The sequence below is a fragment of the Symphalangus syndactylus genome, chromosome 9 (genome assembly GCF_028878055.3).
Source record: "Symphalangus syndactylus isolate Jambi chromosome 9, NHGRI_mSymSyn1-v2.1_pri, whole genome shotgun sequence".
NCBI lineage: Eukaryota > Metazoa > Chordata > Mammalia > Primates > Hylobatidae > Symphalangus > Symphalangus syndactylus.
Window position 1 is genome coordinate 20202501 of NC_072431.2, and position 25399 is coordinate 20227899.

At 44.1% G+C, this 25399-nt stretch overlaps 1 long non-coding RNA gene across 1 annotated transcript; it reads right to left on the reverse strand.

The window, feature by feature from the left end:
- Positions 1-1672: 1672 nt before the first annotated feature.
- LOC129490523 (uncharacterized) lies at positions 1673-24220 on the reverse strand. Its single transcript, XR_008660276.1, has 3 exons — positions 24030-24220; positions 22936-23000; positions 1673-4893 (listed from the first exon to the last, which is right to left on the reverse strand). It is a non-coding gene; the product is annotated as an uncharacterized lncRNA (long non-coding RNA).
- Positions 24221-25399: the final 1179 nt, after the last annotated feature.

A 25399-nucleotide genomic window follows, 5' to 3' on the forward strand; every position in this document is an offset into this window, starting at 1 on the left:
CAGGGCCAGGGATGGGCGAGTGTTCTGTCCTGCTCTGCGGTGGGCTGCTGGCTTCCTTGATATGGGGCTCACCCGGAGAGATTGCATAGACCCTCTGTGGCAACACCCCTTCCTGAACCAATACAGGAGGCAACTCAGAAGAGCATGGCTGTGATAACTGAAGCCACATGCAGCCTGGCAGGATAAACACTCCCTGGGAATCAGATGCTATTTTCCTGGCCTCTCTCAGGTACTGGGGCCCAGTGGGGAGGTGATTTCTCTCATGACAGACACACCCCAGGCTGTCTTCTATTAGTCACAGAACATGCTTAACTCTGTTTGGTTATGTTCCCCTGACGTTCTGCACGTCCCACCATCCAGCAGTGTGTGTTTATCCCTCCCCACAGCTAGTTGGACTAAACAACATCTCTCGTGCAACACGTTCTAAAGGAGCAGCTGGGAATCAGGTTTAAATCTTGGATTTTCAGCATAACTGAGTTAAAAATCCCTGAGACGTTTTTTGTCTATGGGTGCCAGGGAGAGAAAGCAAACAAGAGAGACAGAAGGAATTCTTAGTGTGTTTGACTTAAAAGCTTGGTTGGCTTCTTTCAGAAGGCACTGGTGTGTCAGGCTAATTTTTTAAATGTAAGAGAATCCCATTTGGGGCTTTCAGTGGGTAGTTTTAGCTATTAAGAAACAAAAACACCAGTGGTTTTTTTTTTAAGTGGGGGAGGGTGGGCTTCTCCAAACAACAGTTCCTAGTCAAACTCTTGTAGAATGTCAATTTCAAGCTCAGTCCCACCTCACTGAGAGACACAGGCTTTCATTCTTTTCCTACACAGCTATTTAACCCTTTACTAGGGTAAAGGATAGTTATAGGATAAGGAAAAAAAAAATCTCTTCTTTAAAACAGGATCCATCTGTCATCAAAAGATCCCACTTCCTGATCGACACCTAACCACCATTTACTGGGGGATCCCTGGGGGGCCACTGTACTAAGTGCTTTGCATATATTATCTATTCCGTTCCCCCAGCACCACTGTTATGCCCATTTCACAGAAGAGGAAACAGAGAGTCAGAGAAACTGAGTAATTTGCCCCAAATTGTAGTCATTGGCTACTTAAGCCTAGTTCTGAGTAACTACAAAGCCTGGAATCTTGACCAATACATTGAGCTGCTCCGAAAGAGGCAACACCTGTGAAAGGGTCCTCCACAGAGGCAGAGACTAGTAGACATTCATAGATATAAGGTGGATATGGTTTCCATTTCCACCTTTACCATTTACTTGCTGCGTTGAATTCAATGACTCAGTTAATTTTCAGAATTGTAGTTGACCCACTTGTAGAGCATGGATGGTCCCCTGTCCTCAAGGGTTCTACTATCATCTGGTGTTTCCCCCTCAGGCACCAACCAGAATGCCATATTTTAGGGAGGGTAAGGATTGAAAGAAGAACCTGCAAAGCATGGGCGCCAGCAGCATCATGCTCGGGACAGCCCTGGTCTGGAAACCCTGGCCAGCCATGGCATTCCGGAGGCACCCAGCCCGCCCCAGGGTGGGGTGAGAGCAGAGGGGTCTTGGGGAGCTTGCTCCATTCTCTGTTGTGACCAAAGATTGTGGGTGTACAAGCGTAGCCTCACCCGAGACATGCTCTCCAGGCCCATCCCTTTTATACCTTTATCATAGCACTTGACCTGCAAGGTTGTAATTATTTCTAACTTGAATATTCAGAAAAGTACAAATGAAAAAATAATGATTACTCATATTCCAGCAACCCACAATTAGCCAGTGTTGACATATTTGCTTCTAGTTTTATTTTATATCTATTCCTTAAAAAACTGCATGATATATAAGCACATTGTTCTTTGAAAGAATTATTACAATATAAGAATAAGCTAAATTCCTATGACTACCATTTCAAATCTGAATTCCTCCCCTTCCACTCAAAAACAGCTTTAAGTTTGGTGTGTACTTTTCCAGCATATATATATATATATATATATATATATATATATATGGGATTTTTTGTGTGTATGTACATTTTCTTTCTATAAATGGCATCATGCTGCATGTATCATTTTGCAACTTGCTGTTTTTCATTCAATATACTTATGAGATTTTGATACACATAGATGCAGCTTATCCCTTTTAATAGCTCTAATAGTACTCCACTGTATGAACGTACCACATTTATAGATAAGTGCATTTGAATTTTCCATTTTTTCCTATTATGAACTATGCTAAAATAGACATCACTCATACTCAGGACCACCACACTGCACAGTTCCAGAAAGCTCCATTCACTTCTATGAACGTGTCTTCTGGAGTTGTACAGCATACGGCCTGCTCTGCTGTGCTTGGCAGCCCCTGCCTGTATCTCCTCCATTTATTCTTTTAACAATATTTATTCAGTGCCTACTGAATTCCAGTGCTCTGCTTGTATTAATGTATTTAGACCTCTGAAATGTCCTAAAAAGTAGGTCGTTTTCACCATTTTTATTTTCCGAAACAAGAAAGTGAGGAGAGATGGGGGTACTCACTTGGCTAAGATGACACGGTCTGTAAATTGCAGAGCCAGCAGCAGAACCTGCACAGCCTGGTTCCCAAGTCTGGGTGCTGAACCATCATACTAAGTCTTCCTTATGTTTCACTGTCTACTTAGCTAATGTCTCCCACTCAGCTGTAACCCTGAGAGCAGGGACCACGGGGAGCCACTTATTTTGTGTCACTGGTGCCCAAATAGTGCCTGATCTCCATGACAGGCTCAATAACGTTCCGTCAGTCACTTTACTCATTACTGCAAGCTCCTTTCCTAATCAACGTTTCCTCTGCCCCTTCCCCATGTATCTCTTTCCCTTCATAAGCACCCACCTCGTCTCCCTCTCCACGACATTCCAACCCCTGAGCAAGGCTTTGAAAAAGTGACATAGGCACATCACAGATGTGCCTTTGGCTCTAATTTGTGAAAGAACATTTTACTGAGGGGCAAAGGAGGACTTGGAATTTTTTCCTGCCCCCAGGAGGCCCAGACTTGCAATCCTGTAGGTCTAGAACTTAAGCGGAGGTCCTGCTATGTTCGCACATTTAGTAGAGAGTACTTCTAATTCGGTCATTCAGCTGTCAGGCACGTAGGCTGCTTCCTTTTATAAAGCTGGTTGTCGTAACTAAACAGGTGCAGATTTGAGGAAATGCAGACAGACTGGAATGATAAGTCCCACTGCATGTGAGATTAGGTTGATACAGGACTCGAGTCCCCCCCGCCCTTTACTGGCTTTAGTCTCCCCAGTCCGCCCTAGGCGCCACCCGCCGAGGCTGGGCTCTCGCAGCTACATCTCCATCTACCTGCATGACAGCTGCGGGGGCCGGGGGCAACTAAGTCGGGACAAACGTGAGCGAGCGAGTGTGTGGCTCAAAGAAGGGAAACGCAAGGGACAAGGAGAAGGTCGAGCTCTGGCTGAGGAAGAACCACGGGCCGGGCTCGGTCTTGCCCCTCACTCTCGCGCCCCTCCTTCCGGGCGGGCAGGCACCGATGGGGACTCCGCAGAGGGAAGGCGAGCCCTACGCCCACGTGGCTTTCGAGGGGGACAACCTGGGGCGTGGGGACACTGCAGGGCACAGGGCGCCCGCGAGTGGAATCACCTAGGCGCCCCCTCCCGGGGCCGGTACGTGCCGGCTGCCGGCGCCGCGCGCGGGAGCCCTCCCTCGGCCCGGGGCTGCGCTGGAACGCGCTGACTCACGCTTGCGCTACGTGAGCTGCGAGTCTGCCGGGCGGGGCTGGCTGTCCAGCCCCAGCCGCCGCCCGCCGCGCAGTGAGTTACCGACTACCTTCGGGACGGCCGCCGGCGCAGGCACAGTGCGTGTGGCTTGTTGTCCGCCGCGGCGCGCCCTGGCGGGACTTCACCCCGCGCCCCGCCGCGCGCTCGCCAAGGCTGCCCGCCGGGCATTTTTGATCATTTCGATTGTCCCTCCGGCTCGAAAGCTGCAGCAGAGCTGGGATCTTGCATTCGATGCGAGGACACCAGCCGGTATCTGCTAGGCAGGAGCGGCCAGAGTCGCGTTAGGGCGGCCTTGGGCAGGGCGCTTCGGTTTGGCCTCTCTTTGGTTCCTGGGGGAGCCTGCGGAGGCCCAGGGCCGGTCTCTGGCTCTGCACTTGATGGCCTCCTATCTAGGGGAAGGGCCAGTTAGTATCCCACCCGCTCCCTCGCCGTTGTAGCTCAGTTCATCCCCAAAGAACCCCATGGACTGGCAAGGGCAGGCATCATCCAATCCATTTGGCAGAGGACATCAAACCTAAGGTTTAGGTATTCATCTGTTGACAATGATGAAGATGTTTCATCATAACTTTTCTATCTAGAACTTAGCTCTCAGTTTATCACTTCCAGTGCTAACCTGGCCGATTTTAGCGGTGTCTCCCATTCTGTGTTCTCTGGAAAGACACGTTAAAGGGGAGAGTTTGTATTAACAGGTGTCACGTTTTCCCACTCTCGCCATATCCCTGTACCTTCTGGTAGATTTAAATGGACACAATTGCTTATAAAACCAATAACTGGCCAGTCTTCCTCAGGTCCATTCAAGACCATTTGAGTGGGTCCTTGGGTGCTATGGACAGAAATCTTGTGGGGACATGGATGAGGGGGGCCTCCAGCCCCTGAGGACTGTCAAGGCCAGGGTCTTGGGGAAGGGCAGCTGAGCTTCACATTGTCCCCACTTAGCCACTTGTCAGGGTTGCTGTGAGGCTCCAGATGAAAATACATGGAGTTTCCTTAACTACCGTGGCCCACAGAAATGACACGTGAGATTCTTTTCCTTGGTCGTAGGATACTGGGGATGGGGGCAGTGAGAGGCACTGTCCACCTCAGAAAAATCTGTATCACTCTTGTTTGCTCATCTTGAGGAAGCCATGGAGAGCACAGTTTCTATGGAGTCAGCAGAAACAAAAATGAGATTAATTCACATGTAAATTCTGCCTTTAGATACAGAGACCTAAGTTATAGGATCTTGACAGTTAAGCCATCTGTAGAGTTTTCCCTATTTGGGGGTAGTTTTTGTTCTGATTTTTTTTTTCAGAGGGGATGTTTGCCAAATTCTTTCTAGGTTATAAAATCAATACAAACTCTCATAAAAGTGAATAAACTAAAATATAAAGAAGAAAAAAAAATCCTGTAATACAACATTCATACACCAATAAAATGTTAGCATTTGAGGTATATTTCTTTCCAAGTATTTCATTTTGTTTTACTTTATTTCATTTTATTTTTGAGACAGGGTCTTGCTTTGTTGCCCAGGCTGGAATGCAGTGGTGTGATTACAGCTCACTGTAGCCTTGACCTCCTGGGCTCAAGTCATCTTCTCCCCTCAGCCTCCGGAGTAGCTGGGACTACAGGTGCATATCATCATGCTCAGCTAATTTTTGTATTTTTTGTAGAGACAGGGTGTCACCATGTTAGCCAGACCTGTAGCTGGGACTACAGGTGCATATCACCATGTTCAGCTCATTTTTGTATTTTTTGTAGAGACGGGGTTTCACCACGTTAGCCAGCCAGTCTCAAACTCCTGGACTCAAGCAATCTGCCCGCCTTGGCCTCCCAAAGAGCTGGGATTACAGATGTGAGCCACCATGATCAGCGGGGACCAAGTATTTTAAAAGTTTATTTTATATAATGTCTAATATAATTGAGGCCACATTCTATGTCTTGAAAATATTATTTGCCTTGCTTAATATTATGTCATACACATTTCCCATGTATTAAACCTTTTATAGTCAATTTATGAATGTATTATATACTTTTTAAGCAATTCCCTTACTGTTGGAAATTTAGGTTGTCTCTATTTTTTGGCTTAAGCAATACTCCAATGAATATATTTGTGTATAAATATTTGACCAGCTTATTATCTCCTTAAGTTTCCTAAAGTGAAATTTTTAGGTTTAATAATATAAACGTTTTCATGACAAGATCACATTACTTGGTGGCAATTTCCATGAAGACAGGAACTATCTCTGCCTGCTTTACTGCTGTATCACCAGTGTTCAGCATGGAGATGGTTCTTAGTATGCATGTTTTGTTTGTTTGTTTATTTTTGAGACGGAGTCTCACTCTGTTGCCCAGGCTGGAGTGCATTGGCGAGATCTCAGCTCACTGCAACCTCCGCTTCCTGGGTTCAAGAGATTTTCCTGCCTCAGCCTCCCGAGTAGCTGGGACTACAGGCTCTTAAAACCATGCCTGGCCAATTTTTTTTTGTATTTTTAGTAGAGATGGGATTTCACCATGTTGGCCAGGCTGGTCACGAACTCCTGATCTAGAGTGATCTGCCCGCCTGGGCCTCCCAAAGTACTGGATTACAGGTGTGAAACACTGTGCCCAGCCTTAATGTGCATCGTTGAATGAGTGAAGAAAACAAGGAAGAAATTTCCCTTCTTGCTTAGGAAATACCAAAATGAAAGACTGTGTCTTATCCCAGCTGGTTCTAACCTGCTGAAGCTGACCATGAACTTTAAGGAACCCCCCGGGGCCTACCCACACACAGGACCTGACTGAAAACTCTTTCCCGACCAAAGACAGTGACACTTGTTTAAATGACTGACTGTCTAGAATGCTAGTTGTCAATGCTTAATTAGAATAATCATCAGGCACTTCTCTCCAGCACTTAAAAAGCAACCCCTGACATTTCCCTAACAGGGATACATTGCAAATTTCTGTTTTGGTTTGTGTTCCCTTGACTGGTAAATTAGTAGACTCAGCTGTGATGAAACAACAACAACAACAGCAACAACAACAACAACAACAAACCTCTAGTCTTATTCTTTGACAAATGAATATTGCCAAAATGAAATACATACAAGTTGTAGCAATCTGCAGTTCCACCATCAGTTTATATCTCACTGCTCTTTTGGTGCAATGTGTCTTATCTTAACCTTTGTTATTTAATGGATTAAAATGTGGGATAATTTTTTGCCTATTAAATGAGGTAGACTGACCTTTTTTTTTTGAGAGAGAGAGTTTTACTCTCGTTGCCCAGGCTGGAGTGCGATGGTGCAATATCGGCTCACCACAACCTCTGCCGCCCTGGGTTCAAGTGATTCTCCTGCCTCAGCCTCCCGAATAGCTGGGATTACAGACACACACCACCACGCTCAGCTAATTTTGTATTTTCAGTAGAGACGGGGTTTCTCCATGTTGGTCAGGCTAGTCTCAAATTCCGACCTCAGGTGATCCGACCGCCTCGGCCTCCCAAAGTGCTGAGATGACAGGAGTGAGCCACTGCGCCTGGCCGACTGAACTTTTAAATACAAATATGATGATTTACATTTTTTCTTATCTATTGAGATCTTAGTGATTTTCTTATTAGTCTGTATGACCCTTTTATACACTAAGAATATTGCAGAGTAAATTCTTCATAATACTTTTAAAGTGAATCCCTGCCAGGAAGATCTTCCTGCAACACATAATTTTGATGTAGTAAATTTTTGAAGCAATTGTGCATTTAAATGACTGCTGGAGGTGTTCTAAGATGGAACGGGTAGTTTCTAGCTATGGAAATATCTAAGTAGAGACTGTTTGATCCCTTGGGAGGGATCGAAACATATGATGAGAGGCTGGACCAGTGCTCTTTCGGTTCCCTTAAACCTTGAGATTTTGTGATTCCATAACCTGTCAAAAAATAAAAGGCTAATAAGGTTTTTTTTTTGGGGGGGGGTGGTAATTTTCTTTCTATTAATACTCTGTAAGATTGACAGGCTCCTACAGAAGTCTAACAACTAAGAGAACCAAAGGATGATTTTCTGAAGCTACTGCCTTTATTTACACTTTTAAAAAGCCCGGGGTGGTTGAAGAGTGTGAATGTGCCTTGCCTTGCAGCTGTATCCTGGCCCTTTAGAATTTGTTATCAAAACAAAACATGCATTTCCACTGGAAGTTTTTAGAACACTGATTTTGCAAACTTTTTCTAATTTCACTTTTGGTTTCTTCTGTGTAGTAAAATCGGTAAACTTATATTTTGCATATTTATTCTTTGTCAAGTATCTGTTGTTGTACATTATTACATATTTACATACACACAGCAACGCGTACTTGTACACGAAAACCATGTATACTCTATTTTATGGATAATTTAAGGGATTTTTTTTTAAGTGACTGCTTTCAGTTATATGCTAACTTTGGAATCTACCACCAACATAAAAATCTGCTCCACTGAGGTATCCGCCTAGATTTTTATTGTGGAAGTGCTTGATTGCTGTGTCTTGACACTTAGCATAAATGACATAGAGCTCATTTTACATCTATTGTGTAATGTAGAGCTAGCTGTGTTCTGACAGCTCCTGTATTTCCCTTACTGGAATGTTCATTGTTCATTTGTAACTGCATATTTAATCTTTAGTCTCCTATATAGGCTACAAGTTTTGGGGGGGCATGGGGAGCAAGGGGACCTGATCCTCTGGTATCCCCAGAGTTTAGTGCTTGGCATTCTGTAAAATCTCTGTTGAATTGAATTGAATGTAATAAATTACATGTAAAAACTAGATAGGAAAAGGTGCAAGAGGCTGTGGACTTAGTGTGAGGTCAGAAAGCTGGCTGAAAAACGAAATGATCTGAGCACCTCCTAGAAGCCGGGCAATTAGCTGGCCTATCACATGCCTTATCTTACTGAATCCTCACAACTTTGTTTTGAGAGTTTTTCTGTTTCTGTTTTTACAGAGGAGGAACCCATGGTTCAGAAAGGTCAATGAACTTAGTCAACTGGTAAATGGTAGGACTGGGAGTTGCTCTGAGTTTATGGTGGCTTGAAAATCCAGGCTCTTTTCTCTTGAGTGGGATGCCTGCAGTGTGTAGTCTAGTCTTGACTGGGGCAGAGTTGGGGAGGGAAGATGTGGCTTTAGGAAAGGACCTGGCTCCATCAACTTAGTTGAATTTTGTCTTTGTAATCACTCCTCTTCACACCCTTTCCACTGCTCCATGCCCTCAGCTTTGCTCCCTTCACCCTGTCAAGAGTCCAGTGCTCTCATGATGCCTCCCCTTCTTACAGTGCGAGCTTCTGACCTTCTCTTCTAAACAAGCCTCAAACTCTGTCCTCCCCATCCAGCTATAGTCCCTAGTGTTCTACTTCTATTTAATCTAATAAACTCTTCTGGGGAGAAAAATAGGATAATTGTTGTAATGTTTCCCGTCCTTCTCATGTGCTTTTTTCTTTTCTTTTCTTTTTCTTTTTCTTTTCTTTCTTTCTTTTTTTTTTTTTTTTTTGAGACAGAATCTCACTTTGTCACCCAGGCTGGAGTGCAGTGGCGCAATCTCAGTTCAAGTAATTCTCGTGCCTCAGCCTCCCAAGTAGCTGGGATTACAGGCATGCGACACCATGCCTGGCTAATTTATGTGTTTTTAGTAGAGATGGGGTTTCACCATGTTGCCCAGGCTGGTCTTGAACTCTTGGCCTCAAGTAATCCACCAGCCTCGGCCTCCCAAAGTGCTAGGAAATCAGGCATGAGCCACCGTGCCTGACCTCATGTGCTCTTTTTAAATACAGATGCTGGTTGTAGGACTTTCAAGTTTGCTAGGGGAGCATTTGGGCAACAGGATAATTTGTCTTTTCAAATCAAATCATAGCAGGCAGCTACTAACTATCAAGGCACAAATGACTCTCAGATCTCAGGGACGATAATAAGTGCTAGCATTTCATTATTGAATACATTCATGTGAAGGGCTACTGTGTGCTGGTGACTGTTCTAGGTGCTTTGTGTATATTAATTCGGTTAATCCTTCTAATATCCCAATGAGGTAGGTACTAATGTTGCTCATATAGTTGGTGAGGGGAGAGTTGGGGCTGGGAAAGGGGCTAAGAGAAAAAGGGAAACTTTTAACAGTGGCTTAGGAATTTGACTGGAGATGAAACAAAAAATCAGGTTAGCCAGTGAACTGTTTCTAAATCCATTAAATAAAGACCTAGTTTAGACTAATGAGAGTAAGGAAGAATTTGTGTGAGTGCTGGCGCCAAGCGGGCAGCTGCCAATTGTTGAAGCAGGGCCTGCTCAAGTGTGTGCCCCGAGGACCACTGGAGGGGTCTGCTGCTCTGTGGTTCATTACAGGTAGTTTATTATTGGGTAGAACTGGCCGGAAGCTCAGCCAGCCAGGAGGGAGTGCAGAAGAGTCTGCCAAGGGATATTGTGGGGGAAGGTTCCAGGCTGGGAGAGTGAGCCAGATGGAGGGAGGAAATGAGCTTTTCCTGTTGGGTGGATTCCACCCACATGGCAATCCAAGTATGGGTCTCTAAGAGTGGGAGGGTTGCAGGAGAGGGCCTGGTTTCGACTCGGAATCCCAAAGCCAGGGCTCCTCCTAAAGTTAGTGGGTGTGGATTCCTGGGAAGTCTCATCATCACAAAGCATCTACTGTGTTCTAAGCTGTATTAATTTCTCATGAAGGAGTGTTTCTGGAAATGAGATTTAGAAGGTGTGAGAGAATCATTTTCTGGGTGAGTGGCTGAAGCAGGCAGCATACTATGATCAACAAGGTGATCAACTGTCCTGATTTGCCTGGGACTGTCCTAACTTTTGCAATAAAATTCAGTCCCCCCTTCAGAGTACCCAGGACTTGGCTCATATGCCAGATCCCTGTGAAGGCCTTTCCTGACCATTATCTGAGATACTATCCTACCCTGTCCCCAGTGCTCACATCCTGTTCCCTTCAGAAGTACTTTCTCCATAACACTTATCCTTCCTTGCAGTCATCTTGCTTATTTGTTCATTGTCTCTTATCCAAAACTAGAATATAAGCTCCAGGAAGGCAGGGACTTTGGCTTTTCACTATTGTATTCCCAGTGCTTAGAACAGGGCCAGGCACGCAGAAGGTGCTCATAGTATGGTTGTTGAGTAATTTTTTTTTTTTTTTAGTTTCAAGCACTGTGCTCAGCTCTGGATATACAATGGTGAGAAAAATCAGAAATGGTCTTTGTACTCATGAAGCATAGTGGAGGAGAAATACATTAATAACATATTTCCACCTACACAAGTAAAATTATACCTGGGATGAAGGAACAGCTGAAGAGGAGCCTGAAGGAGAGGTGCCGATGCTATGAGAAGATATGATGCTGGGTGGAGTAGGGGCCCTGGGGCCAGCGAAGGCTTGTCTAAGGAAGTAATGATTGAGTTGAGTCTAAAGGATGAAGAAGAAAAGGCTTTCTAGGAAGCAGGAACTGCACATGCAAATGCCCCGCAGCAGGATGCAGCAGGGGGTGTTTGGAATCCACAAGCAGGCCCTGTGGTTGCAGTGCCCAGAGCAAGATGACTCATGACGCTGCGGGGAAAGGCCGAGGGGCAGGCACAGCCAGGCCACTCAGGACCTTGTACTTTGGAGACCTTGCTGAAGATTTGGCTGTTTTTCCTAAGAATGGTGAGAAATCACTGAAGGGTTTAAAGTGTGTGTGTGTTGGTTGGGGGTGGTGGGGGACAATCAGTCTTTGACGTGGCTATTCCGCAGACTACCAGGGTTCCTCCATCCAAGTGGCTAAATGGTTAAAATAGTTAAAATTACTTAGGGAAAGGACAATGAAAATATTAACAATTATAAAAGGTAGCTCTTATAGTCTTTGTTCTCTTCTGTCTGCTGATGAAATAAATGTGGTATTTAGGACAGAAGAGTGGGGAGCAAAATTTATGGCCAAATAGATTTTTGAGGAATCTTTCTAGAAGTTGGTACTCAATAAAGAATATAAACTGCAAAGCCAGTGTAATTAAAGCACTCTTCTAGACTCTGTGGGCAGAGAAAAAGGAAACCACAAGAATGTTCTTCGCCCTTAGGGAGCTTAGATGTTAAATGAGAGAGCACAGGACAGACCCAGGAACATGTTCAACAAGTACTGCTGCTGAGATACCCAGGCACATGGTAATATACAACCTTCCTTGAGCAAAGTCCATGTCTGAATCATTTCTGTTCCTCCCACAGATGTTAGCCAAGTGCCTTGACCACAAGATACGCCAAATGAATGAAGCAGAGCCTGATCGCCTCAGGAGAGAAAAGCAATTAGTCAGTAGGCAAGTCAGGTCTCTAGTGATGCTTCCATTATAAAAAGCACTTTTAACAGAATGTAAACTCCATGAAGACAGAACTTTGTGTCCATTTTTTGGTTGTTCATTGGTGTGTCTTCAATGCCTATTACATTGTTGTTCAATAGTATTTGTTGAGTAAATGAATTTGTTAGCTTAAGTTAGAGCCTTTGGAATGATCAGAGGACTTTGTGAGGAATTGGTTAAGTAAATTAATTTTCCATCCATATGAGGGGGTACTATTCAGCATGTAGAGCGTGTCGTGGAAGAAGGCTTACTGATGAGGCAGTGTAGCGAAAGTACAGGGCGTGGAGGCCAAGTGCCTGCAGCAGAAGCCTGGTTCTACCACTCCCTAGCTATGTGACTTTGGGGAGCTTATTTATTTAATCTCTCTGTAATGCAGTTTCCTCAACTGTAAAATGGGTATAATAGTGCATACCTCCAAAGTCTTTTTTTTTTTTCAGATGGAGTCTCGCTCTGTCTCCCCAGGCTGGAGTGCAGTGGCGTGATCTCGGCTCACTGCAAGCTCCACCTCCCAGGTTCACGCCATTCTCCTGCCTCAGCCTCCCGAATAGCTGGGATTACAGGCGCCCACCACCACACCCCGCTCATTTTTTGTCTTTTTAGTAGAGACGGGGCTTCACCATGTTAGCCAAGATGGTCTCGATCTCCTGACCTCGTGATCCGCCTGCCTGGGCCTCCCAAAGTGCTGGGATTACAGGCGTGAGCCACCGCGCCTGGCCACGTATATTGACTTTTTAAATCCTCACAACAACTCTATGAAGTAGGTATTATCATGATCCCCATTTTATAGTAAGTGATACATAACAGTAATTTCCTTGAATGTGAATTGGAGGGTTTTGAGGAGAGGAGTGACATGATCTAATGTATAGTTTAACACGATCACTGCGTCTGCTATTTGAAAACAGACTGAGGAGAGTGGAAGGGAGTGAGGGCAGAACCAAGGATACCACTTAGGAAACTCCAGCAAGAATCCAGGTGAGATTTCATGTTGCCTTGCCTCAGGGCAGTAGTTGGTGATGCAAAAACAATCCAATTTACGTTATCTTTTGAAGATAGAACTCAAAGTTTGCTGATGGAATGGAAGGATGGGAGGTATGAAAGAGATGAGTCATGAATGACTCTACGATTTTGGATCCAATCAACCAGAAGGATGAAATTGCCATGAGCTAAACTAGGAAAGACTGCAGGCGAGCAGGTTTAGAATGTGTAGTTTGAGGTGCATATTTGGCACCCAAGTTGAGATGATGAATAGGCTGGTAGAAGTATGAGCTTGGAATTCAGAGAATCCTGGGCTGGAGATATGAATGTGGGAGTCATCAGCCTATAGATGATATTGAAACCCATGCAACTGGATAAGATCACCAGTGGAGCAAGGAGAGAAGGAAAGCAGAAGTCCAAGGGTTAAGCCCAATATTCAGAGGTTGGGGAGAGGAGAGGAACCAGCAAAGAGACTGAGGAGGACCAGGCGGTGAGACTAAAGGAAACCAGGAGCATGTGAGATACTGGAGGCCACAGAAGAAAAGACTTCTAGTGTTTCATGTGCTTTTAAATCTATTCTTGGCAATGACCTTAGCAATTGCTCCCATGTCCATGTCAGTGATATCACAGGTGAAGCAACTGATACTCACAGAATTAGGCCCAAAATGCAGAGTTTGTAGCAGCTATTGAAATGGGGCCCACACCCTCCCCCTCCATGTCCAGTGCTCTTTCACTGCGCCACAGCAGCCTCTGGTTGGAAGAAGGAGACTTGCCTAAGGCTATTATGTTTATACAAAATTATTCCCCAACCCCCAAAATTGTCTGTTTTAAACTAGACATTCAACTGGCTGCCTTGGTACAAAAAGCTATTTGATATTCAAGTAAGAGTGCTATAAAAGCAGACCAAAAAGGAAATAGGCTAGGCAACGTCATTGCCAACAGCTGAAGGATATGGTAGAATTAGCAGCATCTGCTTAGGAAGTGCCTGACCTCACAAAGGTTGACAGGAATAATTTTGAGCCTGTGTTTGGAGCCACAGAGGATTAGGGGAGTACGTGTGTGTGTGTGTGTGTGTGTGTGTGTGTGTGAGAGAGAGAGCGAGAACGATGGAGAGAATGTGAGAGCATGAGCAAAATCACTCACTGACCTTTGGCTTGGTAAACTGTTTCTTGGGTTGCCCGGCCCCTGGTAAGCCTTCAGGACTGCAGGGAAAATCCTGAGGTCAGGCAGATGAGAGGTGACTGTGATGACCCCATGATGGAGAAAGAGTGCAGGGGCAATGATACATTCCGTGCCTGGTTCCCTGGTCCTTATCGACAGGAGGGTGCCATGGGGAAAGCCACTCAGAAATGGAAATGCTCTTTACCTACCCTGTCTTCTCTCCCTGCCTTCTTCTACCCAACAGCGGCATGAACTTGGAGCTGTGAAAACAAAACTGAGTTAGACAAATCTCAGTGAGGAGTTCCTTAGGATGGCATTGAAATGTCTGTAAGCACTGTGGTGCCAATAGGATGAATAGAAAAATAAATCAGAATCCCAGCACTTTGGAAGGTCGAGGCAGGTGGATCACTTGAGGTCAGGAGTTCAAGACCAGCCTGACCAACATGGTGAAACCCCATCTCTACTAAAAATACAAAATTAGCTGGGCATGGTGGCACATACTTGTAATCCCAGCTACTCAGGAGGCTGAGGCATGAAAATTGCTTGAACCTGAGAGGCAGAGGTTGCAGTGAGCCAAGATTGCGCCACTGCACTCCAGTCTGGGCAACAAGAGCGAAACTCTGTCTTAAAAAAAAAAGAAAAAAAATATAAGAAAAAGAAAGAAAAATCGGAACAGAATGGAGCAACAAGTATTATACATTAGTTGAAATCAACCAAGTGGTGATTTGGGAGAAAAGCATCAGTATGGGAGGAAGGCTATAAGACAAGGCAACTCAGAAACAGGCCTGAACACGACAGCAGGATGGAGGCAGGGCTCTGAGATTGGTAGCAAACCTAATACAGCTGAGATGGAACCCACAAAATTGCTTGGGAAGGTAACCCAAGGGTGTTTGAAATGACGTGATTGTTTCCTTATGGGGTAAGCATTTTTAATCGTGCAAAAATGTAGAAAAAAATGAAGAAATGTTTAAGAGAATCAAATTCATAATATTTTTGTTATACACATTTGGTTTTTTAAGTATTTGTAATATTTAAGGGAAACTGACCCATTAGAATAACAATCATCTTTTTGATACCAAACAAAATATGTAATTAAGAAATTGATTTAGTTTTCTAATTTTAAATTAAAAGACATTCTAAAATTGCCATCAGTATTGGGATTCTTGAGAGAATATAGTTTTTCACATTTTAAAGCTTAATTTGTTAGAGCTATAAGAAGTTTTTAGACAACTGACGTGAGAGAAATAAAATATATTAAATATATAAATGATATAAAATATTTGAATGAGTTTTATAAACTAAATTTATAAATGGGACCTAACATTTAATTAAAAAGCCCCCTTAAAAGTGATTGTTGGCTGGGCACTGTGGCTCACGCCTGTAATCCCAACACTTTGGGAGGCCTTGGATGGTGGGTCACCTGAGGTCAGGAGTTTGAGACCAGCCTGGCCAACATGGTGAAACCCCATCCCTACTAAAAACACAAAATTAGTCAGACATGGTGGTGGGCACCTATAATCCTGGCTCCAGAGGCTGAAGCAGGAGAATTGCTTAGAACCTGGGAGGTGGAGATTGCAGTGAGTCGAGATCTTGCCACTGTACTCCAGCCTGGGCAACAGAGGAAGACTCCGTCTCAAAAAAAAAAAAAAAAAGTGATTGTTAACATTTGTTATATTTATAAAGAGTAATAATATCTCTATATTAAACTTAAAATCCTAAGGCAGACCTAAGATTTTAAATTAGTAATTTACATAGATTGAAGATCAAGTTTTAAAAATTAAAGTAGCTCTTAATAATCTTTTCTGGGCAAAAAAGGGTCCTTGAGATTGGATATGGTTTGGATGTTTGTCCCCTCCAGATCTCATGTTGAAATGTGATCCCAGTGTTAGAGGTAGGGCCTGGAGGGAGGTGTGTGATCCCTCATGAATGGCTTGGAGCCCTCCCCGTGGTATTGAGGGTGTTCCCACTCTTGTGAGTTCACAGGAGAGCTGGTTGTTTAAAACAGCCTGGCACCTTCTCCTCTCTCTCTTGCTCCCTCTCTCATCATATAACACGTCTTCTCTTCCGCCATGATTGGAAGCTTCCTGAGGCCTCACCAGAAGCATATGCTTGTGCTGTGTTCCCTGTACAGTCTGCAGAACTGTGAGCCAAATAAATCTCTTTCCATTATAAATTACGCAGTCTCAGGTATCCCTTAACAGCAATGCAAAACAGACTAACACAATTACCAACCCCCCCCGCCGCCCCCAAAAAAATCCTGTTACTCTATCAAGGGCCCCATGGACAGCCCCTGGGCATCTTTTGCTCCATATGTGTCAGTGGCTTGTGCTTCCAGGAAGCTTGCTGCTGGGGGACAGCTGGAAGACCAGCACTCCATGGGGGAAGACGAGAGCCATGGGGTTTGGTAGCTGGGGAGGCAGAGGCAGCTCTCCTCTCTTTTTGTTCAGGGGTATGTTGATCCTGTGCCTTTAAAATTGGGCCAAAGGACTGAGAGATACAGAGACAGGTGAGGAAGGAAAAAATGAGAATAGACAGGAGAACGAGGAGAAACTCTTGAAAACATCAAAGGAACCACAGATGGCGGAAGCTGTGAGCATGCTTGCAGAAGAGGACGAGTCCTTCAGCATGAAACCAGCATAGTGACTGCCTTATTTTGTAGATAAGGAAAAGACACAAAGAAGTTAAATGACCTGGCAAGATTGCATGGCTAGCAGAGTTAGAGATAAGGCTGTGGGTTGTGTACTCTAATAACTCCCAGTTCAGGATTCTTCTTGGAGCACTTCTTTGGCAGGGCAAGTGGCTTTGATGGTGAGAATGAAGTCATAGCACCAGTTGGTGGTTCAGGCTTTACAACTTGGCTGAGGGGACACTGCTGCATTCCAAAGCTTTGGATGAAAGTTGATTAATTTTTAAATAGACTCACCTTCCCCTGCAAATGTTGAAGTCTCTCCTGGATTCTGGTTGTGAATCTTCAGCCTTTCAAAGCAACCTAGTTCTAAGGAAACTGTCCTCAGGACTCACACCTTTGAGGTTCTCTCTCTCTCTCTCCCCCAGGCCCTGTGCAAAATCCCAAAAATGCTAGCTTGGCAGGTGACTGTAGTTGAGAGAAATGGGCCTGGGAGGAGGTAGGGGCAAGTCAGTATATCCCAGTAAATGCAAGCTTTCTGCATAAGGCAGGTGTAGAAGATCTGATTCAGCAAGGCTGAAAGTCAAGAAACAAGAAGAGGCACGAGGGAAGAGTCCTTGAATTTCAATCTCTAGCCAGCTTGTGCATGAAGGAGCTTTGGAGGGATTTCCCTGAGGTGGGCTGAAGGAGCGAGACCAGTGAGTGAACACCCCTAGGGAAGAAGGGCCATGATGCCATTGAAGGTATGCGAAGTACAGAGACTCCTCCATTTTGCGTGTTCTTCTCATGCCCCTTGTCTTATCTGGTATGCTTATATCTGTTTTGTTGGTTTGCTTTTGTTTTTGAGACAGGGTCCCACTCTGTTGCCCAGGTTGGAGTGCAGTGGCACAGTCACAGCTCGCTGGAACCTCTGCATCCTGGGCTCAAGTGATCCTCCCACCTCAGCCTTCCCAGTAGCTGGGACACAGGTGTGTGCCACTACGCCCAGCTAATTTTTAAAATTTTTTGTAGAGACAGGGTTTGCCATGTTGCCTAGGCTGGTCTCCAGCTCCTGGGCTTGAACTCCTAGGCTCGAGGCAATCCACCTGCCTCGGCTTCCCAAAGTGCTGGGATTACAGGCGTGAGCCACTGCGTCTGGCCTAGTATGTTTATATCTGGGCAGGTTTGTGCAATATTGCAATAACCCCTCACAGGAAAGAGAATAGATAACAGTATTGCCACTTTAAAATTGAGGAATCTAAAGTCCAAAAAGCATAAAAATCAGCCAAGTATAAAAAAACTAGGAAGTAGCAGGGCCTGATTTCTGGACTCAGATCCACTGTTGTTTATTTTCTTCTTCTGCTGTTCTCACTCTTCCTTTTCATTTTAAAAGCTTTATTAATTTTCTTGTTTTTCACAGAGCTAATATAGGTATTAAAAAATAGAATAGGCCGGGCGCAGTGGCTCATGCCTGTAATCCCAGCTCTTTGGGAGGCCGAGGCGAGTGGATTGCTTGAGGTCAGGAGTTCGAGACCAGCCTGGCCAACACGGTGAAACCCTGTCTCTACTAAAAGTACAAAAATTAGCCGGGCATGGTGGTGGGTGCCTGTAATCCCAGCTACTAGGGAGGCTGAGGTAGGAGAATTGCTTGAACCCAGGAGGCAGACGTTGCAGTGAGCTGAGATCCCGCCACTGCACTGCAGCCTGGGAGACAGACCAAGACTCCATCTCGGAAAAAAAAAAAAAGGGGGAATAAAATAAAGATACATTTAAAAAAAAAATAATAATTCTATCACTTAGAGGTAGTCATTGTTAACACCTTGCTATATGTCATTTTAGATACTTTTCTATGTATGTAATAGATAAAAATGTGGTTTCATACAACTTATAATTTTGGTAACATGCTTTTTTTTTTGCATTGGTTCAAAGAGGAAAAAAAAAATATCTTCTCAACTATACCCTTAACAGTTATAACTATATGTACACAGTTTAAAAAGTCAAAACAGTCCAGTGCAGTAACTCACACCTGCAATCACAGCACTTGGGGAGGCTGAGGCAAGAGGATTGCTTGAGCCCAGGAGTTTGCAACCAACCTAGGCAATGTAGTGAGACACAGTCTCTATAAAAAATCAAAATATTAGCTAAGTACGGTGGTACACACCATAGTCCCAGCCACTTGGGAGGCTGAGGCAGGAGAATCACTTAAAGGCCTGGGAGGTGGAGGCTGAAGTGAGTCATGATTGCACTACTGCACTCAGCCTGAGCGACAGAGAGAAACTCTCTCTTGAAAGAAAGAAAAAGAAAAAGTCAAAACAGCATTACAATGTTACATCAAGAAACATTTGCCGTGGCTACCCTGCTTCATACTTGATTCTGTACCCCTGAGGCAACTGCTTCCAAATCCGAAAACCTTCTAAACAACATGCTTATGCTGCTATTTTTTGATTTGGCAGGTTTGGATATTATGCACTAACTTCCTGCAAAGTCAGATGAGGAGTTAGTTTTCTTGTGTTTTCATCCCCCTTTCTGTCCCTCTCCCCTTCCTCCCTTGCTCCAGATATGGTTATAGCACTGTTTCATGATGTGGATGAAACAAATATTTCAGTGGTCACATTTCTGTAAGTATGTGACTATCATTCACGCTGAGCCATGTACTGTGCTAAGATTACTCATTCTCTCTTATTTAACTCTACCTCTGGAGTGAATAATTGATTTATTTTTGTTTTAATTGGCTTAGTTGGTTGGTTTTGCATACACAACTCCCTGACAGAACTGTGCATCACGTCCTGATCCATGTGCAAACATTATTCCCTCTTTCACTGAGACAGCCCTCCTAAATGCCCCTGTCCTGCCCGTATTTGGGAGAGGTGGTTCTCCAGGGCCACTGTGCTCTCCTTGCCATCATTCCGGAATTCCTCTGTCCTGCTCTCCTGGGTTGGATGCCCTGTGTTCTGGCACCTGTGTCTCCCTATGTCTTGGTTGACTTTCTCCAGTTTGTTGCACACGTCCCTTTTAGTGGATGAAGAGATAAAAGTTGGTTTTGTTTCCAGATCAACATAAATTAACAAATGGAGTTCATCTCATATGGGATCCACCAATTCCCATTTTACTTTGTAGACTCAGGATTATGGTCAGATTTGTTTTTTTCCTCTAGATTCAGTCAGCCTTCTACACTTAAAAACTTTATCTGAAAATCCAAGCTGTGGCCATTGCAGGAAACAATAGCATAAAGTGTGCTCCATTTAAAGAAGAGGATAATTTGAACTGAGAGCCTTCAGTCCACTGAAAGGTGAGCTCTGGAAACTCTGGTAGGCGATGTACGGATTGTCACGTGTGCTGGCCTCACACAGCTCTTTCTCAAACTTCTGCTCTGCATGTGGCCTGTGGGCTGTCGGATGTGGCTCAGAACTTCGTTTGCCACACTTCATTTCAGCACGAAGTATAGGGCTTGGACAGGTGTTGGGGACTTCACGGTGGCTTCTGAAATGGTTTCCCAGAAAGGCAGTGACTCAGCACAGGAAACCCTTTTGTTTTCTTTCTGACCTTCCCCAACTTCCTGCTCCACCTATCTGTGCATGAGTTTTCACATTCCTCACCAAGAGACAGCAGCTCACCTCTAACTTCAGTCAACAGTGGTGACTGGAGACAGTTCTGGGAGTAAGATAAGGACACCCCTTCTGACAGTAATGTCCATGAGGGTACTAGGTTTTTTTCTCTATGTCTTGGCATCTCCCTTTTGAGGCGTGTGTCAGTTTCCATTCCATGACCCTTAGAGAATCCCTTTTCCAATGTCCTTAATCAGAGTAGATTGGAACATTATAAAAGACACAGGTTTGGCCGGGCGCGGTGGTTCATGCCTATAATCCCAGCACTTTGGGAGGCTGAGGCAGGAGGATCATGAGATCAGGAGATCGAGACCATCCTGGCCAACATGGTGAAACCCCATCTCTACTAAAAATACAAAAATTTATTTGTATTTTTGTGTGGTGTGGTGGCGTGTGCCTGTAGTCCCAGCTACTTGGGGGGCTGAGGCAGGAGAATTGCTTGAACCCAGGAGGCAAAGGTTGCAGTGAGCCGAGATAGCGCCACTGCACTCCAGCCTGGGGACTCCTCCGTCAAAACAAAACAAAACAAAAAACAAAAAACCCCACAGGTTTGCCCTCTTAGCCCTTGCTTTAATGTGGGATTGCTTTTGCACAACACAACTCTTTTTCTAGAAAATATACATCACTATGTATTGAGTAACAGATATTCAATATTTTTGGATTGATGTGAGCTAACTAGAGAGGAGGTTTGTGGTTGTTGACCCACTGTGCTTCAGACATAGCCAAGAAGTTTGAGGCTAGCCTGGGCAACATAGTGAGACCTCATCTCTACAAAAAATAAAAAACATTAGCTGGGTGTGGTGGGACACGCCTATAGTCCCAGCCAGTTGGGAGGCTGAGGTTGGAGAATCTCAGCCGAGGTCTTCAATGGATCTATATTGGCATGAATTATACAATTCGAATTCCTGTATGTTAAAAGAGATCTTAAAGATCATCCGGTGCTGCTCTTCCATTTGGAAGACAAGGATGCTGAGGTCTAAAGAAATTGCTTTCTCATGGCTGCCCAGCCATGTCCTTGGCCTTATTGGTCCTGGCCCTTCTAAGGCTACTACTCACACCTGCCTGTGTGCTGCTCTCCCGTTGAACTCCGGTCCCTCCTTCCGTCTGCACTTCTTCACTCTGCACCTCAGGGTATAGTTCTCAGGCTGCAAAAACCCCTTGGCAAAGTCTCACCCTTCCTTTGCCACTGGCTTCCCTGAAGCCCCCTCCCTGGTTCTAGGCTTCTCTCTAGACTGCAGCCAAATTCAGATTGGTGATTTTGGTTTCCTTCTGCTGAGAATCCATGACTTCCCATGAAGGATATGTTTCAAAATAATTCTTCAAAACTCGAATAGGAAAATGCTCACTAAATAAATTTTGAAGAAGACACAAAAAAGTGATGTTTAGCTTTTCTGCTATTTCTTTGGACATTTCTCCACTAGATCCCCTTTGTCCTATGCAATAGGTTGTTTGTATTTTTTATTATAATCCTCACCTTACTCATTCAATTTTGTGTCCTGCTATTTTCCCTTTGTGCTCTTTTAGTGTAACTTTATGACAGATGGATTGGGAACAAACACACTTTTTAAAAGGAAACTTCTGTAGACTACTGCCACCTATTTATAAAAATAGGTTCCAGGCTGGGTGTGTCTATAATCCCAGCACTTTAGGAGGCCAAGGCGGGAGGATCACTTGAGGCCAGGAGTTCAAGACTAGCCTGGGCAACATAGGGAGACTCCATCTCTATAGACAAAAAATTAAAAAAATTAGCTAGGAGTGGTGGCACACACTTGTGGTCCCAACTACTCAGGAGGCTGAGGTGGGAGGATCACTTGAATCTGGGAGGTCGAAGCTGCACTGAGCTGTGATCACGCCACTGCACCCTAGCCTGGGCGACAGAGTGAGACCTTGTCTTAAAAGAAAAAAACAAAAAAAAGGAAAATAGGTTTCTTTACTTTTTGGTAGTACAAGCAACAATGTGCACATTCAAAGCTAGTGTTTGGAGACAGGAGCCGTGCTTCATATGCCCCTACATCTTCCAGTCTTCCCCACCACTCCTTTGGGGAGGTTGGGGGTTGCATCCTCTGTTATTGTCAATGGGGCCTGTGTTTTCTAATAGTCTATGAGTCAGAATCCTTCCTCTGTCACCATATCCATATTCAATCCTGTCTTCTAGTCTCCATGATGGGAACTTGAGAGCCTCAGCACCATCTTGACCTGTCTGCCATCTCTTTGATTTCTCATTTACTGTCAGTCCGTTGTAAAACTCTGCAGCCTGGATACCTGCGTACCCCATAACTCTGTGAAAGCAGGAACCGAGTCTTCCTATAAGCCTTAGATCTGTCTCTTTATCCCCAGTGTGATGTCAAGCATAGAGAAGACACTGATACATGTATGGTGACTGAATGAATGAATGCAAGAATGAATAATATAATTGCAGTGCAGAGTAGTCTTCCCTTCTAGTGATTCCAAAAGCAAAATCGAAACTGGAATAGTAACATTCTCTTCAGTGCATTTACTACCACAAGTGCAGAAACAAACAATAGGAAATTGAGAATCAGAATGGGTTGAGATTTACCTTGGATGCAAATGATGGTTCCTGGTTTCTCAAGCCTCTTTCTCCCTCCTCACAGCCCACAGTCCCTGGATATTACAAAATTCTTTTTATCATTAAAGAATATTAAATGGCTATTTTTTCTTTAATTAACTGTCCTTAATTTTGAGACCAAAAAAAAAGGTTTATTTCCCAAGATAGCAGCAGCAAGCTCTGCTCTAAGGGAAAGCCCAAATTTTTAATAAACTTTCCTTAACACCTCAAAATTTTAGTCCCAGGGTAGCCTTGCTTGAGATGTAAAATTGCTTAAGTGAAAAACTACTTACTCAGCAATATAAAAGAATGAACAATTGATACATACCACAACATGAATGATTCTCAAAATAATTATGTTGAATTAAAGAAGCCAGACCCCGCATCTTCAAAAAGCATATATATTGCATGTTTCCATTTATATAAAATTATAGAAAATGCAAACAAATATATAATGACAGAAAGGTCAGTGCTTATCTTGTGGGTAGGGAAGGAAGAGCAGGGAGGCAGGGATGATAAAGGAGCACTGGGAAACTTTTTGGTGGTGATGGATGTGCCGGTGATGGTTGATTGTTGTAATGGTCTTGTAGGTGCGTGACTGTGTCAACACATATCAAATTTTATATTGTAAACACATGAAGTGTATTGGATGCCAATTATATGTCAATAAGGCTATTTTTAAAATTGCTTCTGGGGGAATAGAGTCTTAGTTTAGGCTGCTATAACAAACTACTATGGACTGGGTGGCTTTAATAACAGAAATTTCTCTCTCACAATTCTGGAGGCTCAGAAGTCAGCAGATCCAGTGTCTAGTGAGGGCCCTCTTCCTGGATTAGAAATAGCCATCTTCTCTTTGTATCCCCACATGGCAGAAACCAGAGAGAGAGCATCTCTCTCATGTCTCTTCTTATAAGGGCACTAATCCCATTCATGAGGGCTCCACCATCATGATATGAAAACTTCTGGAGGCCCCACCTCCAAATACCATGACATTGAGGATTTAGGTTTCAACTTATAAATTTGGTGGGGGAGACACAAATATTCAGTCCATAGCAGAGTCCTGCCCCTCACCCTATGTGTCCTACCTCATTTTCCAGCTTCCCGCCACTAAAGGATGATCATCCCTGATTTTGTTCCTCAAGTACAATCAGTCTTTTGCTATGGTAGACACTGAGATTTAATTGCTTCCTCTGGAAGTACAGAAACTATTTGTAACTGGGCTACTGTTCCCTCCTGGTTAATTCCCAGAGCCTCCTGAGTGCTGTAGACAAGTTTGTCCTCATTTTCTATTTCACACCCTTTTAAGTGTTGCCTCCCTCACAGTCCAGTGGCATGTTTTGAATAGACAGCAGCCGATTGGGCACCTGTATTACTGTCTCTCTGGGCCATGACTCACCAGCTGCAATGATAACAATCCTTAGACCTTTGACATGTTTTCAGGATGCTTTTCAAAATACCCATTGGTTCCACAAAGGAAGCCCTGAGACAGTGAGTGACCTACAAGTGTTTGCCTCTTCTTCTCTTGTGTATTTCTTTCATTACTCTCCAAGGTGCTTTAGTATTAGGTAGTTCCAGATTAGCAGTAAGAAATGCAAACAAATACCCTCCTCAGAAGTTCAGCATTATTTTACTGTCTTTGAAATAGTTTTAGAACTTAAGGGAGAATCAGGAATGAGTCCCTGGAATGTACAGATGTGGGACATCGTTGACCAGCTGAGATAATGACTGTTCTTCCATCTTGCAGAAACAACAGGTCAAGGCTCTGAGTAGTTAAGTAAATAGCTAAGACCTTGAGCTACAGCAGGGAGATTCAAACCTGTGCTGGTTTGTGGACAAGGGAAGAAATAGAGAGCAATTGTTTAGAAACGTTCATAGCAATATGATGGAATAGTTTTATGACATAATAACAAAAAAGTTGAGCTTGTATTTTATGTCTTTTATTTTTAACTCTTTTCTAATAATTCATTTTTGTTTATTTTATAAAATTGGGGATTCATAATAGATGGGAATTTTAGAAAAAATCAGCGGGCCCTTTACCACAGATTTCTTGAGAAGCACTCAACTAATTTCATGGTCTCTGCAGGGCAGTTCTGGGTGCCTTCCTTCCAATGAAGACCATGAGTACCTTCCTTCCAATGGAGATGATGGGTGAACTGTGGAGAGATGGAGACAGTGCCAGGGAGGAGGATGTCCCCTTCATCTCTGGTTCCTTTTCCTTTTCCTCCACATGCATCCCTGGAGAAGCATTCCACCAATAGCAAGCAGAGTTGAGACTAGAATAGAGGAGAATGCAGTTAGAGAAGGGCTGAGAAATGGCAGGGGTGGCAGGAAAAGCTTTGTGGTTATCACCTAGCATGCTGACTTAGGCAAATGCTCTGTACGCTGGACCTGAGGAGCAGGTGGAGGAAGCAGCTGAGAAATATCTCACTAGTTTGGAATGAAGCTGGAATTGTGA